A 15,800-nucleotide genomic window follows, 5' to 3' on the forward strand; every position below is an offset into this window, starting at 1 on the left:
ACACTTATACTTTACTACCATTAGTCCTTCTTACATAGTTACGTATGTGTGTGTGTGTGCGTGCGTGCGTGCGTGCGTGCGTGTGTGTGTGTGTGTGTGTGTGTGTGTGTGTGTGTGTGTGTCGGATGACCTCACTAATCGAACAAAAAAAAAAAAGCCAGATGTGAATGATTCTGAACCCATTAACCAGTGTCAGGATGCCGCCTCTTCACAATTTCTAAAGCAGCAATCCCGCCGGGGATCTTACCTGGTCCACAGTCCCTCAAGGTACTATACTGGAGGGGAGGTGTTCCCTACCTGTCTTCTGATGTCTCCCGCATTAAACTTGAGTCAGATCTGGAAGAAAGCAGGGTAGGTTACTTCGGTGTAGGTAAATGGCAGTTAAGATAAGACATAGAGGGTGAGGGAGACAGGGAGGGTGAGGGAGACAGGGAAGGGGGAGGGAGACAGGGAGGGTGAGGGAGACAGGGAGACAGGGAGGGCGAGGGAGACAGGGAGGGAGAGGAGGGAGACAGGGAGGGAGAGGGAGGGAGACAGAGAGGGAGACAGGGAGGGATACAGAGAGGGAGACAGAGACAGAGAGGGAGACAGAGGGAGACAGAGGGAGACAGAGAGGGAGACAGAGAGAGGGAGGGAGGGAGGGAGAGGGAGACAGGGAGGGAGAGAGGGAGGGTGAGGGAGAGAGGGAGGGAGAGAGGGAGACAGGGAGGGAGAGAGGGAGACAGGGAGGGAGAGAGAGGGAGACAGGGAGGGAGAGAGAGAGCGGGAGACAGGGAGGGAGACAGGGAGGGAGAGAGAGAGGGAGAAAGGGAGGGAGACAGGGAGGGAGAGAGAGACAAGGAGACAGGTAGGGAGAGAGAGGGAGACAGGGAGGGAGTGGGAGACACACCCACTGATACACACACACCCACCCACTGATACACACACACATACCCACTGATACACAGACACACTGATACACACACACTGATACACACACACACACACACACACACACACACACACACACACACACACACACACACACACACACACACACACACACACACACACACACACACACACACACTGATACACACACAGATACACACACACACACTGATACACACACACACACACACACACACACACACACACACACACACACACACACACACACACACACACACACACACACACACACACACACACACACACACACTAACACACACTGATACACCCACACACCCACTGATACACCCACTGACACACACACACACACACACACACACACACACTCACCGATACACACACTGATACACACACACACACCCACTGATAGACACACACACACATACACACTGATACACACACTGATACACATCCCCCCACTGATACATACACACACTGATACACACTCTGATACAAACACTGATACACACACACACACTGATACACACACTGATACACACACACACACTGATGCACAGATACACACACACAGACACACACACACTGATACACAAAAACACTGATACACACACTGATACACACACACTGATACACACACACACACACACACTGATACACACACACTGATACACACACACACTGATACACAAACAGATACACACACAGATACACACACAGATACACACACAGATACACACACACACACACTGATACACACACACGATACACACACACACTGATACACACACACACTGATACACACACCCACACTGATACACACACCCACACTGATACACACACTGATACACACACACTGATACACACACACACAGATACACACACAGATACACACACACACAGATACACACACAGATACACACAGATACACACACACAGATACACACAGATACACACACACACAGATACACACACACACACACAGATACACACACACTGATACACTGATACACACACACTGATACACACACACTGATACACACACACACACTGATACACACACATACTGATACACACACACTGATACACCCCGCCTCCCCCTGCACCGCCCACCAGCCCCTGCACCGCCCACCAGCGACCGCGCTGCCACCACTGCCCACCCCCAAGCCCATCTCCCGCACCAAGGGGATGGGGGGAAGTGAGCTCAAGGAGAGGCAAAGGTGGGAGCATCGGGGGACAAAGGTGGGAGCGCCGGGGGGGGGCAAAGGTGGGAGCACCGGGGGGCAAAGGTGGGAGCGCCGGGGGGCAAAGGTGGGAGCGCCGGGGGACAAAGGTGGGAGTGCTGGGGGGCAAAGGTGGGAATGCCGGGGGGCAAAGGTCGGAACGCCGGGGGGCAAAGGTGGGAGCGCCGGGGGGCAATGTTGGGAGCGCCGGGGGGCAAAGGTTGGAGCGCCGGGGGGCAAAGGTACAAGGTAGGTGGTACAAAGGCAGGCGCACCCCCGCTACCACCTTCTATTACCCCCCCTGGCTGGGACCCGGGACAGAAGGGGGACACTCGCCGCGCAGCCGACAGAAGAGCCAGGAGCGGGAAGACAGACACACTCACGTGTGCTCTGCACAAAGCGGAAGCCCCGCCCCCGGCTTCCTTTGACATGCCTGCGACCAATCCCCTGCGGGCCGGCCGACATTCTAAGTCCCACCCCCGGCATTCTCCTTCATTTAATCCCCCCGGCAGCATGAATTAATTCATACACACACATAGAAAATACTTACCGGCTGCCGCATTCTCCTCACCGCCGCTGCCCCGCAATACCGGGACCAGGGACAAAAACCAGGACATTTCCGGGACGGACCTGAAACCGGGACAGGACAGAAAAAAACGGGACTGTCCCGGCAAAACCGGGACAAATGGTCACCCTAATTATTGGTGTAATACCCAGATGTGGTAAATCAGTAAAAATAAGGAATTAATCAATTTAACAGCATGACAACTTTGTGGGCAAATATTAAATGTCACATGAAATCACATGTATATGAGATAATGCATATGGTATTGTATTAAAGTAAAGGGTTTTTTTCATTGTTCAGTATAATTCTGACTGACATCTCAGAACGCTGATTTGACTCCTATTCTCCTGCTTGATAATATACAGTATGCCTGCCGCTTTAAAAATAAAGATTGAAGCTGCTAAAATACCTGAATCCTAATTATTATCCAGAAGAGAGAAAAACATATTATCACACATATTATTGAGAAGTCTGTCTTGGGTCAAATTTAAATACGTGTAGTATGCTGCTCCAGGTCCATATTTACTGCATGACAGGGTACTGCTTATACTTTAGCATTGATAACCATTTTCATTAAAAAAAAATAAGACACACTTCAAAATATAAGCCATATACTGTACATAATATGCTACATTTTAAAATGTAAACCCTGGCGGCTGTTTAAAGTGGGCTTTTTTCTTATATATATGTGTGTGTGTGTGTGTGTGTGTGTGTGTGTATATATGTATATATATCCCTAGTTGGTAAGCATGTACTGTCCCTAACTGGACACATTTTCCATGAGGGCAAGCTTGCTTGGAAGCTGTGCGGTACTGTGTACTGTACTTTTTCATATCTATTAGATATATGTATTGTAATAAAATGTTCAATAGAGTAAACATGTAGTAGGTAAAATACATTTTACAGTGTTTGTTATGTCATACAAGCACTGAACAATTTGATACAATTTTGTATTTGCTTGCCATCTTTGATAACACAAAGCACATGCTTAGAAAATGTACCTGCTCGTCCACTGCTTTGTCTCAGTGCGCATGCACATAATCCTGCTGTACATACAAGTGCTGTCATATTCCGTACAGTCTACATGGCAGCAGCCATTAACAATACAATGCATGTGAACTACAGTTCACTGACAGTGCTACCTTGTGACTGTAATGGTTGAGTCACACAAGGCATTACACTATTAACACAATATGCACAATTTTGTGGATTAGTGCGGCATACATGAAGCACATTCCCGTGTTTATTGTTGCAATAACATTGGCTACATCTGTCATTTGTCTCCATAGACTTTCATGGGATCCCCCCGTACATGATATTTTTATATAATTTTAATATTTTGCCCATTTAGACTTAAGGTGTCCATGGAATCACCCCCATAAACAAACAGACCTGAGGCTGAGGATCTATCTATCCAAATATAACCCACAATTAAGGGGTTAACATCATTTCCATAACCTGCCCCTTGCTCTGCATTTTCTAGTCTTTCTTGACAACATTCTGGCAATCGGTACCCAACAAAATAAAGGTCTCATTAGAGCTTCTGAGAGATGGTCTACAGAAGGTCACATAATAGAGCATGACAATGCAATTATAGTTCCTGCAAAAAAGGTCATACTTACCCATCATACTAATTATCTTGACAGAGTGGCGTTCATTTGTTCTTTTTCTGCACTGAACGTGTAGTAGAATCCTGGGTGCTGTGTTATTGATCTGTTCTGCTCTTTTCTCAATCCATGAAAAACAAAGGGGATCCCTTTACTAAAGTCTCCCGGTTACAAAACTGGTGTAAACCCTATGAAAAAACTGCACCAGGTTCATAAAAAAAAAAAGAACCAAACCGGTGTCTGGACATCAAAGCATAGCTTTGACATGCTACACTCGGACGTGATAATAAACATGATTGTACACGTAATTAACGCAATTATATTTGTAATTATATAGGTTATATTTTGAACTGAACAGTTCATTATAAAGCAATCACTATATAATTAGAATCTAAATCTCTTTTAAGAAGAGACTGCAGGGTGCACAACAAGCTATATAGATTTTTTTAGACAAGGGAGTTGTCAATATATAAAGCAGCTTTTCAGTGACCACCATCTTTATTGGGTCTTGTAAACAATAGATGACACAATAATTCAGTGTTATTGTGCTAAAAGCAGCATGGACATGACACTGGTGTCACATGGCCTATCCAGCCCCTGACATCGTCATGGTACTATTCATGAAACTGCCGATCAGAGCATAGAAACTCCTATTGATGTAAATGGGAGTTTCCTTGCAATGGTTCCCCGATCGGCACTCCTTAGGGTCATGATGCACATTTGCATCCCTTGATACATAGCTCCAGTGTCATTTCTGAGTTTGTTACACAGAAGTGTGACATTTAGAATTAAATTCAATGGAAATCTATGGGGACAAATAATTTCTTGTTGATGTGTCCCATATGTTTTTTTTCACCTCACGGATGTCCAATGATATCCCCGTCATAAGATATTATATTGGTCAGAATTGGGTATGAAAATGGCATGGTGCCTTTGTAATTGGCAAAAGTTAATGAACTTTTAAGTGGTTAACCTTAATTAACCACTTGACACAGCGTGTGGCCAGGAGTTCATATACAGTGTATGAGGCATATAATGTGTCCAAGTTACTGTACTATACTAAGTCATTGTAATGCTGAGGTTTCTGTGAGATTTACAAACAGAAAATCGGCTTCTTTGTTTTTTCCTTATTTTTTATTTTTTTTATTTTTATTCTCGACAGAGCTGTAATGAAATAACAAGGCTGTTTTTAAAGGCCTGAAGGTCCCGAAGATGCAATACTGGTCTGTACAAAAGACACTGCTGATTTTACAGTTGGTGATAAAAGAGTACAGAACAAAAAACAATTGCGCGTCTCCTCACTATTATTAATTCTTTCTCCGGAACCTATCTGAGAGATTTTCTGACAGTATTTACTTACATTTATACCGCAGACACAATCAGATTATGGTGGGGGGAAAAGGGACAGCAATTATAGCAAGGACATAGAATCCTTGAGTGTTTTGCATGTTTTTCACAGTTGCCAAACCTGCTTCTTTCCCCCATCTCACGTCAGCTGGTGGGTGCAGACAAGGATTGTGGGTAGTGATATGCAAATGAGCAAAGTGAGTCATATTTAACTTCTTTTTCTTTTTAAACAGGGATATTTCCCTAGAGCATTTGTCTGCTGCATTACGCAGCGTGTACAGCTCAGCTTGAGATGAAAAAGTACAGTCAGCAGATACACGGCTAAAAGTGACAGCTACAGTGTGCTCATTTGCATGTCACTACCCACAATCCTTATCTGCACATTACCCACTACATAACATGGGGTCAGTGAGGCAGGTTTAGTAGACCTGAATAATGCCGAAATGAATACAAATTTGTACCCTGTTTCTCAATCCTTCTGGAAATGTGTCTTCCAGAACCAAACTTCTTTCTCCTGTTATTGAATTAGGTAGCGCTTTCATTACTTTAAATAGGGTATCAGAGATTGCATCTCATGGAAAGAGCTCATCCTCATACAGAACGTTGCCTTCTCTCACTAATATATTCTGTAGGATGACTTTGCTCCCCCACACGTATCATCCCATAATGAGAGCATGTAGTGTGAACAATCCACTCCCTTCTTTTAATTATCTCTCTTTATTCAGGGTAGAAGCTCTCATCCCCTGTCACTGGGACCTACCCTCTCATTCCCCCATAGAAAGGTCAAGTGTAATTACTAGGCTACTGCCAGCTCAGAGTGTTAGGGAATTAATTAGAAACCTGAGAGGTGGTTAGCAAGATTTGGCACTATCATATTCATTGAGTGTTGCGCCTCCTCTCCTATCCATTTCTACACAGTCTATCTCTTTTTGTTCCTAGTATCACTGAGCTTCAGACAGAGGAAGTAGACTTGTCAAACTTGCCTGAAACCAATGGCTACAAGCAAGCTGTGGGACTAGGGATTTCCACTTTACAAAAATACAGTATATACTAACAGAACACTTTAATTTATTCCTATATCCCACTGTAATTCTCACAGTCAAGATAGTACATTACAGCCACTTGTACGGTATAGGCTCCCGCAGCTTGTTCCAGTTTCTAAATGTTGCAGAGGTCTAAAGTGCAGATATTCAGATTGAGTGTGGACATGTGAATACCGCCTCAGACCTACTGGTCTTAATTGACACACAGAAAATAAAAGACAGTGTCAGTTACAGATGCAAACAATATATCCCATTATAATACAGCACTGAGCAGCACTTCTTCTACAGAAACTCCTCTAACTGCTTTTATGAGCGTTCCCAATAACTACTCTTCTAACTGCTCCTAAAAACGCCGCCTATAATCACTTCCTATAACTCCTCCCCTAACCGCTCCTGTTACTATTCCCTAAAACTACCCCCCTAACTGTTCCATAACCGCTCACTGGAACTCCTACCCTAACTGCTTCTATAGCTGCTCCTTTAATAGTTTCTGATAACTCCTCCCCTAATTGCTCCTATAACAACTGCTCCCTATAGCTCCTCCTACAACTTACTCCTTTAACCGCTCTTTAAATCTCTCAGTGATGCAGGCTGAGCAATGCTGACACAAGGCATGTTGTTACATTAACTCAGTGTTGCAACATTAAAGTGATGTTCTCTGGGGCATATTCATTAAACTGCGATATGTGCTGAACACTATTGCATGGAAACTCCTATTGAAGTAAATGGGAGTTTTTCTTGCAATGGCCCCCCAATCAGTACTATCACAGTTTAATGAATTACCTCTTTAGAGTCATGAGGCCCTTTTGCATCCCTTGATACATAGCTCCAGTGTAATTTCTAAGTGTTTTTACACAAAATTGCAGAAAATTGACACGCACATATTCAGGATTTTTTATTTTCAAGCAAAAGAGAGCATTCTGCTTTATGTTGGTTCAGGGCAGTGTAGGTGTCTGGGGCTGGTACTGTTCCGGATATGCATTTGGGAACAAAGCACATACTCTATCTATGCATTTAAAATGAGAGCTGGCAGCTTGATGTGCTATTTCAGTTTTATTATCAATGGATCTTAATATTTTATCATTGTGTGTTTTTATTTTTAGCTGCTGGGCTACGTCATGTGATTACACGTAGACCGTAGAGCTGCTGTATGCCGAGGTTAGGCTAAAAATAATCACATACAAGGCCATTTAAACTCAATGACAGACCTAATGTACTTAAACCCTTTGCTCCGGCAGCTCTTAACTGCTTGTTTGTCCTACATACCACTTTGGAAAAGAGTTTGCCTTCTGCCTCGTGCCCTATTATCTGGCGAACAGTGATACCATAATTAGTGTAAAACCATTGCAGTCATTGAGCCAATGTTCATCCATTTCTTTATTGCTATACAGGGCCACAGACTTTAAATTTATATTGATGCAGATGAAAGCAAAGAAAGACAAGAACAAATATGCTTTTAACCTGTTATGCAATTGTATATCACTTAATAGGCTTCATTTCTAAGAAGATCTCAATGCCCATATTTATTAAGTAGTGCTAGTCCACGTGACACTTTTTGGTGATGGAAAACCCCTTACAATCCGTTCACTTAAGTGATCCGGTATATGTCTTATGGAATTGCACCACCTAGTAAATATGGGACTTAATATCTTCTTACAGTGGAAGGTTATTGACTGGGCTGTAAGATGTCTTCCAGCTCTGGAAGGTATTTTATGGCATTTTATGGCATAGCTGTTTTAGTATTTTATGGCATAGCTGTATTTTATGGCATAGCTGTTTAGCCAGCACGGCCTAATTTCACTCCCTGAGAAATTCATGCATTGGCCCTTATTCTGTAAATTGTGATAAGTGCAGGTAAAATCCTATCTCATGAAAAGCACCATTGACTTTAATGGGGATTTAACTGCAATGTACCACATCTGTACTTATCACGCCTTACAGAATATGGCCATTGTATGAATGTGTCAGGGAGTCAACCTTCCACTGTAAGAAGATATTGTCACCAGGGACAGAAACCCCTTCCAAAGGGATGTTACAGGTACCTTTTCCTGAGAAGTATTTGATTCTGTACATTGTCACCTTGTTGTTGATGCCGTTTTCAACCTACATTCACACACATAATATCACGAGACTATTTTATTTTTCTGGATTAGCCCATCAACCAATTTTGCTGTCAGCAAGTGCTCTGAAAGTACTCTTAATGGATCACATTGTAATGGTGTCTGATAATAGTTGTTCCAACTGGTGGTTTATTCACTAAATGGAGTGCATTTAATGGAAAAGACACCAGACACCTCTTCAGCTTCATATTCCCTCTGAAGACATAAGGACATTGGTGGATAGAATTGATTGTTTGCCCTACAAATTCATTCAGCTACATTATTTACCTATGTTTTTTCTTCAAACAAATCGTAGTGAGATTGATCAAACCCATTGTTCTATGATGCTGCCTAAATTGTCAGTTGCTCCTAGAACCAAAGTGTCCTAATGGCACTGATAGATTTGAGTCGAACATTAATCACTCACCATTTGACCACTTCAATATATCACCTATTATTATTTTAAAATCATTTTTTAAGTTTGTTTGTAAACATGGTGAGCTTAAACCGTGGTTTTTAGAAGCCATTCATTCTTTTCCTTCTTCTTCGGGTAATACCCATTATCCATACTTCTTTCAGTTGTCTGACGCCTCTTAATTGTCTTCACATTTTGTGTCCAAGTTTCATAGCCGGATGGGAGAACTGCCAGGATACACTATTCAAATACTTTCCTTTTGAGGCCCAGTGGAAGATTCCTTTGAAAGGTTCACTTATTTCTTCCAAGTGCGCTCCATCCCATATTAATTTCTATTGATTTCATTCAAAAGGTTCCTGTCCATAGATATTGCTGGCCAAGGTAGACATAGTTTTTGACTTATAGTTCTATTCCATTTATTTCAATCTTTGTAGAGTTGACATATTTGTTGAGCATCACATTGGTCTTGCTTAGATTGATACGGAGGCCCACCTTCTTACTTTCTTTGTCAAGTTCAATATGGGGGAGGGAGAGAGGGGGTGATATGGGGAGGAATAACATGGGGGTAGAGAGTGACATATGTGTGTGGGGGGCGGGGGAGTGTACTTATTCAACCTCAAACGTACCTGTAATTGACGAGCCTGTCTGATTTCTCTGTGCTGCTGGATCTATCTCTGATTTGAGACCACCTGCTCTGGACTTCGGTAGCACCCTCTTCTTCCCCCTGCTTTGCCCTTGCACCCACCTGACCCAGTACAACACCAGAATCATCACATAATGCACAGGTCCGACCAAGGAGTGTCGTCCATTTATACTCCACTGCACACTACAGTGACTGCCACACCCTCTCCTCCCTAACAGCTATGTGGCCTGCCATATGACTAAATGCAAAGAATTTAGTGGGGACCAGAGTTAAGGCCACCCCATGGGGATTTTCCTGTCAGTCCAGTCCAGTCCAGCTCTGTATAAAGCACTGGATTAATACATGTTCTGTCTACTAGAGCCTGTGATGTCTCGAAGCAAAGTTATTTGCAAAGACATCAGGAAAGGTATCTGAGACTTGGACATAGCACAGCCTTTGAAGATAAGTTAGATATCATTTAGAGAAAAAGTGATAGTGTATAACAAAGGCGCTAAAACTTTAAAGTGAAATCCTTCACTAAATAGTGACTAAATCAAGTATGACATATAGTGCAATTATTATGTTAAATAACGTGATAAAATATTTAGAATAATAACCCTCTGGTGGGGTTTGTCTTCACTCAGCCCCAAAATGTAGAAAGTTCCGTTTTCACAATCCAGGGGGAGCAAGTAGGGAGAAAAAACAAGAGTGCAAAAATCTAAGTGAAGATGATAACCAAGGCGGACAGCTCGATTGAACACAGTGGACGTCCCAACGAAGGCGGAGTGGTGAGCCACAGTACCGGGTGGTCTTTCCGGCTTGCACTAACTAAATGCTGTTTTAAATCTGTTTTATTGTAAGCGCGCAATCTTTGAATATATAAATATTTATTTTTTATCACATTGATTTGCGCTATGGGTGCTTTCCTGTTTTTTCTGCATCCCCTTTCCCTGCTGAGTTGCGGTGTGAAGTGACAGCGATCCCGAACATAGAAGTACATATCCCAGTTCACAATTTGCTGCCCTGAACTTCAGTTCATTCTCGTGAGTAGGACACACAGAAGAGCCAAGATTTTAATTTATTCACAAAAGTTTATCATCTGCACTTAGATTTTTGCACTCTTGTTTTTTCTCCCTACATGCTCCCTCTGGATTGTGAAAACGGAGATATCATTTAGATACAATAAAATGATACATTGTAGCAGATAATAGACGACACTGTCACTCACACTGATACTGCAGGAGAGAGCAAGCAGGAGACATAATTATATTAACACAGTAACTGAAGGGACCAATGGCTTTCTCCTGTTTCTTTTGACCACAAGGTGGCACAGTGACAGACAATGGCATTCAGTGTAAAATAATGAAAACAATGAATCTAGTAATACAATACCAATGTGTGCCTGGTTTGCAACCACTACCAGCTTCACAATGTAGAATCTCCGACTAAAGTGTAACTGCGTCCAAAAGGATTTAAAAAAATCTCTCTGAGTGGGTGTACTGACTCTGTACTTCCTTATGCCAGTCTTAGTTGTACATGCTGTATAATTATAGAGCATAAACTCTATATATGATCTATGGAAAGGAAGCCAAGTAAAAGTCACAAGCCAGTGTTTACATTTGCATGTCACTACCCAGAATCCTTGTCTGCAGCTTAACCACTATGTACCATGTGACAATGGGGGAGTGAAGCAGTTTGAGGACCTGTCGAGGACATGTAAATGCATTCATGGGAATTTTATCTCGTTTTGATTTTATATTATAAAGGTACCACTTAACCCTTTCAGTGCAGGAGTGCCATGAACAGTGACAAATTAGCACTTGAGATGCTAAACTCTGGGGCCTATGCAGAGAGCTGCGAGAAGCCCAATCTCGACAGTTTTTAGCCAAATATGCCTATAGCAATTTAGTAAATGGTGAGAAACTGGCGAGATGAGTAAAAAGCGCCAGTTTTTTTTTTTGTTTTAAAAACTCGCCGCGCGGGTGGCGAGAAGCAGTATCTCACCAGTTTTAAAAAGGGCCGTATGCAGGAAGCCCCGATCACCATCTCGCCGCTGTTCGCACCATTAAAATGGAGAGATGTTCTCCAAATAGCTCCGCTAAAAAAAAGTTGGCAAGAAGCTGGAGCTGAGCGGCGAAAGGGACCATAAAAAAAAAATCATCCCCTTTCCTGGCTCGGATTGATGCCGGGGGGCTCCAGAGCTGATACCTAGGAATATCAGCACCGAAGGCCCCCGGCATGCATCCGAGGCAGGAAAAATGCATGTACAGCCCACTTCATTACCTTAGCGGGTAACCGCTAAGGCAATTAAGGGGTTAACCCACCGTGCCAGCTTTATTGTGGGTAGCGGGTGTGGGTGAAGGGGGTATTTGGCCCTTGGTGTGAGTTTAGGGCTTGCGGGGGGTGGCGGGTGCACTTAACCCCTTCAGGACCGTAGCAGTTAATACCGCTATGGTCATGAAGGGGTTAACCCATCCCGCAACCCCCCCCGCAAGCCCTAAACAACCACCGTTGGGGCTAATACCCCCTTCACCCACCCCCACTACCCACAATGAAAAATAATCACACACAGCAGCCCCACACTAAATAAATAAATGTAAAAGAATAAATAAATAAATATATATAAATATATATATATATATATATATATATATATATATATATATAACAACAACACCTATAACCCCTAACATACACATATATGCACTGTAGACCGGCGGGGGCCCTCGGGTGATACCCGCAGGCCTGCAGTACCAATTATGTGCCCCCCCAAATTAATGAATAAACACATACATACGTTTAAAGAAATAACCCCCCCCACCTAACACATAGAAGTATAGTTATAGTTATGGGCACAATTACTATTATCCACAAAGGGATAATAGTGAATGTGCCCATTTTAAATACATTAACAGCAATAAATACATTAAATACATATAGTACTCACCCATGTACGGCTTCAACGATGAAGGCCATCCTCATCTTCATCCTGGCCATGCCCCCTCCGCTACTGCAAAACATACACAACAATGAAAACATCCAAAGTAATGTCCCCTAACCCCTTAATCACCATAGCGGTTACTAACCGCTACAGTCATTAAGGGGTTAACCCACCCTCACTCGCCACTCGGGATGCCTACATACCCTCCCACAGTAACCCCCCAGCCCGCGAGGCCTAACCACCCTCACCCACTACCCACAAGGGAGGCCTACCCACATTCCGTTTTTGTCACCCGTGGAAACCGCCAGCCTGATACCCGTGAGATACCCGAGGAGACCCACAGGATGAAGAGGAGGATGGCCTTCAACGTGGCAACCGGTAATGGGTAAGTGCTATATGTATTTAATGTTTTTATTCTTGTTTTTGTATTTTAAATACACAGGGGGTGTATGTTGTTTATTGCCATGTTTATTGGGGGCAATTGTCCCAAATAAACATGCTATTCTGCCTTAACCCTTCATTGCCTTAGCGGCTATGCGCTATGGTAATGAAGCAGCATTTCTGTATTTTAATAATATTGTGCAGGAGCAGGGGTCCCCTGAGCTGAACCGCATTGATTTGTGGCTCAGAGACCCCCTGCTCACTGTACAATATTATTACAAATACATTCATGCTGCTTCGTTAACGTAGCACATAGCCGCAAAGGTAAGGAACGAGTGTTTATTGATATGTGTGTTTTATTTATACTGTAGATGTGCAGAGGGTCTCCGGAGCTGAAGCGCTTTAGTTTTAGGTCTGGGGACCCCCTGCTTCCCGAGATACAGGCCCCTTTATGGGGTGCCGGTATCCCTCTGCTTGGTTTACATGCCGCGGTCACGTGATCGGGACCTTTAAATGCAGAGGGATACTGGCACCTCATAAAGAGGCCTGTATCTCGGGAAGCAGGGGGTCCCCCGACCTGAAACCAATGCGGTTCAGCTCCTGAGACCCCCTGCACATGTACACTATCAATAAAAATGGTTTTTCAATAATTTTTTATGTGCCGATGTTTGCGCAGAGAGAGCAGCTTCTCGCCAGTTTCTCGCCAGGCAGCCGTCTCGCCACTGCTTAATAGCCATTATTTCAAATAGTGGTGGCGCATTCATTCGCCAGGGATTCGGCCCTCCCTGCATACAGCGAGGTTAACACGCCAAAAACCTGGCGAATTGAAACCCTGGCGAATGCAATTTTTCAGCCCTTTCTGCATAGGCCCCTCTGTGTCTGAAACTAGATTTTTTTTCCTCCCAGTTATAACAGGGTTAAGTAATATTCAGTTAGGCGAGTTTATTTGTAACTGCCTGAAGAATTAATGATATGTTTTACATTAGCTCTTAGTGAAGCTAATGAGATTTCATATACCATAATGCAGAACACTAATAAGATCGTTATGTCAAACTGAGCTAAATTGGGGATTTATCTGTTGTTTGATCTTAACCAATTGAACCGTTGCATGTATTAAATTATGGAGCCATTGGAACATCACATGATCTGCTAAGAAAAGGGGCTCTGAATCCCGTTTGCTATCATAAGTAATAATTTCCATAGTACTGTAGCCTCAACTGGTGTGGAATCCTGGCTGCATCGCTTGAATACTCGTTTATGTAGTGAGGTACATAAATACCATGTCAGTCACATATTTATTTTGCTCAGTGTAAAATCCCAAACTCTGTTTGTAGCTCAGGTAAAAAAAAGACATGTTCAACATGTTCAGCCTTTCATTTCTTCTGTTTTGTGGTTTGTTTTTCCCTCAACTTTGTAATATAATATTTCCAGATCACCATGGATGGTCGGCTTGTGCTAACAGCTCGCAGACCTTACACTGATTGATTGATTGACTGATTGATTGTGTTGGTGCAGCTTGTCCTAAGACATACTTTATGCATTGAGATAAGAGGTGCCAACATGGATCTTTATAATCTGGGTTTTTGTAGTCAGTTTATCGTTCATAATAATAATCATCTCTATATAAAGCTTAAAGAATAATAACCATAATAGGACGTAGGCATTTCTAAATGCAGGTATTGGTTATAAATGATTTCAGACAGTGTGTACACTCCATCATGCTCTCAGCAATAACCTCTTCTTTATCATCATTATATATATATATATATATATATATATATATATATATATATATATATTATATATATATATATATATTATATATACACTTTGATTTTCAACATTGAGTGCTGTCTCTTGTTTACCAATCCTTGGAACTGTAATGTACAACTACATTCTCTATATGGGAAGTGCACCTGTGGCTTACCAGCACCTATTGGAGTGCCAACTGCCTTATCTGACTATATATACATATATATATATATATATATATATATATATATATATATATATATATATATATATATATATATATATATATATATTAAGTTGTTTGTATTTTTATCCATATCCATGGATACATTTGATTCCATTTTTCTGATTATTATTATTATTTTTATTTTCTTCCTTTTATGGCTTGACTTATCTGGGTCACGGTCATATAAAAAAGGGCTATTACTTTGAAGCTACAATAGAAGAGGTCTGAGAAATTGTTCCCATGCACAGAGTTAGTTTATTACAATGTTTCTTCCCATGGAAGGAATGGATTTTTATTTTTTTTACTTGAAAAGTTGATTGTAAAACCTCACATTATTATTTATCATTGACATAGAATAGCATGCGAAGCTCCAGCGGGTGACTGCAAAGGGGGGGAAATTTATTGTTTTTAAAATTACATCAAGTCTTCCAAAGTTACTGCAAAGAGAAGGCAGAAATTCATTTTAAGATCAGATCTGTGTAGTCAGAATAAACCTACAGAAACAAAACTGTATCAGCATTACATATTTGGGAGAGAGAAATAAATCCAAAGCCCTGAAATGTACCTTGTGCATTTTTATAATGATGCTGAGCATTTAACAGACACGGGGATCTATGTATCAAAACCACAGTGAAACAAAAAGAACATGCTTTATTTTTACATTGGATCA

Source organism: Ascaphus truei, chromosome 5, assembly GCF_040206685.1.
Source record: "Ascaphus truei isolate aAscTru1 chromosome 5, aAscTru1.hap1, whole genome shotgun sequence".
Taxonomy (NCBI): Eukaryota; Metazoa; Chordata; class Amphibia; order Anura; family Ascaphidae; genus Ascaphus; species Ascaphus truei.